We start from the raw sequence: 4,792 nt of genomic DNA on the forward strand, positions 1-4,792 counted from the left end.
TAATAGAATGGGGAAGAGAGTGGTTATTGTTTCCCCCTTAATTTGTTTTGTTTTCAGCAGGTGTTCTAGAACACTTTGATACCTCTATGAAAAAGCATTAACCTCAACCTTAGCTTTAAACCACCCACAAAAATTGTTTTGAGCCTAAATGCAAAAGCTAAAGCTATTAGGCTCCTAAGAGGAAATACAGGAGAACATGTTCATGACTTTGGATTTGGCAAAGGTTTCTTAAACCAGCTAAAAAACCATAAGAAAAAAAATTGGACCGTAATAACACAATAAGGAAATAGGCAAAAGACTTGAATAGCCATTTCACTAAAGTGGATATGCAATTGGACAACAAGCACATGAAATACTCACGAGATATCTTGGAAATGCAAATTAAAACCACCATAAGTCACCACTCTACAACTATTACAATGGATAATTTTTTGTAATGACGATGTCAAGTGTTCACAAGGGGAAGAAATAATTTGCAGTTCATACTTGCTGATGGGATTCTAAAATGGCAATACCACTTTGGAAGTCTCTTAAGCAGTTTCCTTTAAGTTCCCTATATCTACCCAGCAATTCTACCACTAGAAATTTACTCAAGATCTGTAAAATACATGTGACCAAGGTGATGCATGCAAAAATGTTCATAGAAGCCTTGTTTGATTGGTTTTTTAAACTTTAAGTTTTATTTATTTATATTTATTTCTTTTTTATTTATTTATTTTTGAGAAAGACAGAGAGTGTACAGACAGGGGAGGGGCAGAGAGAGAGGAAAGGAGAGAATCTTAAATAGGCTTCACACCCAGACTGACCTGGGGATCAATCTCACAATCTGGAGATCGTGACCTGAGCTGAAATCAAGGGTCAGGCGCTTAACTGACTGAGCCGCCCGGGCACCCAGAAGCCTTATTTGTAATGGCCAAAAAACTAGAAGCAACCCAATTGTTCATAAACAACAGTGAAAATAGGTAGACAAATCATGTATATCCGTGCAATGGAATACTACCCAGCAATATGCTGATAGCAAGTATTAATCATTATACCGAACAAAAGAAGACAGGAACAAAAGAGAGCATACTATATAATTCCAATTTACAATAGCAAAGGCTAAGCTATTCAATATCTTCATGAGGTTCTGGTTTCGCAAATGTGTATATTTATCAAAACTAACTGAACTGTATACTTAAAATCTATGCGGTTTATATGCAAATTATGCATCAATAAATAAAATTAATTTTATCCCGTGTATGTTTAAGTGCACTGCGTTGTTACATAATGTACTCAGGAAGCACATGCAATGTAATAGAATACATCTTGAAAAAGCTTTTGTATCTCTGTGTCTTTATAGTTGATTCCTTTTGTAATCCCATAAATTTTATTTTACATGCTTAAAAACATTACTCTTAGATAGGTTTCCCATGAGTGCTAGTGGGTTTAGAAAAACACTACACTAGAGACAAGACTTTGCAGCTAGTTGTCTAGTTCCGGAAGCTGTCATCTTAGTCACAGCAGTGAGAAAAAGGAATTCATGAACTTCATATTCTCTAATTTGGTCGCAGATAGACATTAAACTGAAGCCAGAAGCTATAAGCCATGATTCCCTATTTTCTAAGAAGTATTAAAAGGGTTTTTTTTTTTTTCAGAAAATAATCACTAACTTAGCCATTATGCCTTGTTAGCAATTAGGAAAAAGATTAGTGAATAATTACGTATTAGTTAGCATACATTTAAATCTACTTCTATTTTGTCTTTTGTCTTCTACAATGATGTCCTGCCAGTTGAAAAATGATCAACTCTGTTTTCTTTCTTCTTTAATCTGAATCGATCAGAAACACCTCAATTAAATTGCTAAAAAAGGAAGATGACAAATCATGGAAGCCATCTAAGAAACTTAGTTTTATACTTTCTTATAATGTCTTGAAGAATAAAAAAAGCAATGAGAACAACATCGACGTTATCATGTATAATATGAGAGAAAATAATCATGCATGTGCTTTATGAACTGTGATTATTTACTTTTTCATACTTTACTATTGCAAAAAGTTTGCTCATATTTAGACATTAAAAAGTTACATGCCAGGTACCTAAAAACAGTCTCTTTGGTGAAAGCATTTTAGTAAGTGTCATCTTATCACACTGTTGTCACTTTGCACTGGGTGAAAAGAATTCACACGGAAGGAGAAGCTGGTCAGTTGAAATACTAAAGAAACATGTACGTAAATTGATTTTTGCGGTAACTTTACTTCACAGATGATGACCAGTTGCCAAAGCTATTTATTTCATTTTTACTTTCCTTTTAATCAAGGCGCTAAAGACTGAGACTTGCAGAATTATTTTTTAATTTTCCCTTAACAAAGTAATATGTCTGGCTATATATACTATACATCTAAAAATATATATTTTGAGTCCATATGTCGATGTCTGCCCACCACCAAAGCCAAAGTATTTCCTGTAACATAGTTTGTAATGAGGATTCCAAGAACTGCTACTTGAAACTTGTCGCCAAAAATATTTGTTACAGGAAATCATATTTGCTAGAATGTTTGTTGCAGAAAACTGTAGTTTGTTCACCCAAAGTTAAATAACATTTTTTTTGATGTTTATTCATTTATTTCTGAGAGAGAGCACAAGCAGGGGCAGGGAGAGAGAGAGAGAGAAGGAGACACAGAATCTGAAGAAGGTCCAGGCTCTGAGCTGTCAGCACAGAGCCCGAGGCGAGGCTCGAACGCACAAGCTGCAAGACCATGGTCTGAGTCAAGTCAGATGCTCAACCAACTGAGCCACCTAGGCGCCCTGCATGGTTTTTTTGTTTGTTCGTTTTTTTTACTAAAAGTTGATTTTACCCCTAAATCTTGAAATAATTGATTTATTATGATCTTGCTGCAATTAGCCCAAGCATGAGTGAAACCATGGTAGATTTTCTTAAAATTAAGAACATAATTAAAAGCCTACTCACTTGTAGAATTTACGTGTAAAAAAAAAAAAAAGGATTGAAAATCATTTTCAAAACTCATTTTGCCTATGACAGTGGTGTCCCATGTCTTACAATGGCCTAAAGAGGTCATTGCAAGGAGTGTAACATCTTTGATGGCTGTAACAATTCTTCAAGGTGTAACTACCAGTACCTAGTTAATAGCTGGCAAATAGCAGGGAATTTAAAAAGTATTTAAGGGGTGCCTGGGTGGCTCAGTCGGTTAAGCGTCCGACTTCGGCTCAGGTCACGATCTCACGGTCCATGAGTTCGAGCCCCGCGTCGGGCTCTATGCTGACAGCTCAGAGCCTGGAGCCTATTTCCGAGTCTGTGTCTCCCTTTCTCTCTGACCCTCCCCTGTTCATGCTCTGTCTCTCTCTGTCTCAAAAATAAATAAACGTTAAAAAAAAAAAGAATGAAAAAAAATAAAAAGTAGTTAAAAGGTAAATATGACACGTCTTAATAACAGCTTTCTAAACGCTGTGAACAAGTCATGAAGTGTAAGTCTCATTCCTCTGAAAATTGTGATTCATTTTAAGACTCCAAAATGGAGAGAAACTTAAAATTTTGAGAAAAGAACATTTGGAATTGCAATATACATCCATATTGGATTTTATCAGGGCAGATGAACTATTAAGAAACAAAATTTTATGATGTTCAGGAAAGATAAAAATTCAGGAAATGCAAGTAAGAAAGTGTTAGAAGGCAAAGTAACTAATATCTTTGTAGCCAGAGAATTTTAATAATTTTGGCTTGTGTTCCTAATCTCAGACTGCTAGACCATACTTCCATAGCTCCCAGAATATAAAACCAATTAAGATTCATTCTGTGTCATTTATATTCAGTCCAAACTATACTATTTAGCCAAATGTTTAAATCTGTTTACTTCGCTACAAAGAAAAAAAAAAAAATCCTTCGAAAAATCTTTGAATCTATCATCCATTAGCTGCCAAGCAGCTGGTCAAGAAATTCTCAACAGTCCAAAAACTTTCAATTTTAGAAGCTATTCTAAGTCAAGAGCCCTGCTTGGAAATTCAACATATCTGGAAAGTATCCCAACAATGGAACAGATGAACTATTTCTTTTTTCCTCCCGCTTAGCTACAGGCAAAATCTAAAATTATAAAAATGATCACCACCCAATCCTTAACACATTATGATGCTGGAAATCACAATAAAACAAAACAACAACTGCATTCCTTCCAAATTTTCAGATTTCTCATTCTCTAACATTTGTGTAAATTCCTCCCAAATAGAATCTTAAACAACATTCATGAGGTAAATAGCCTTACATTAGGGCTTTATAGTCTCTCATATACATTTAGCAATTCCTTTAGAATTCTTTTAGAATTCTTTTCAGCAGGTTGCTACATAGTAATCTCAAGTTTTCCCATTTTATTTTCAGTGGGGGCTTATCTTAATCTCTGCATGATTATTGATATGTTTAGGACATTTACATTCAATAGTTTGGCTTCGAGCCACCACCTTATTATTTGTTTTCCGTTTATCACATCTGTTCTTTGTTTACTGAATTTTTACAATTGCATTTAATCTCCACGATTGGCTCATTAGCTATAATTCTTTATTTTTTGTTTTAGTGGCTGCTGTAGCGTTTACAACATACTTCTTTTATTTATCACAGTCTACCTTCAAGTAATATCCCTTTCACTTATACTGAAAGAGCCTTATGCTTCCGTTCCCTACCCGCCGCTCATTGTCCTAAAGGACTTTGTTTCTGAATATGCTGCAAACACCACAACAAGTTTTTATTGTTTTTCCTTTGAACGAATAGCTTTTAAGAATATCTAAACGTTAGACAAACTGTCAT

This window comes from Felis catus, chromosome A1, assembly GCF_018350175.1.
Source record: "Felis catus isolate Fca126 chromosome A1, F.catus_Fca126_mat1.0, whole genome shotgun sequence".
NCBI classification, from domain to species: Eukaryota; Metazoa; Chordata; class Mammalia; order Carnivora; family Felidae; genus Felis; species Felis catus.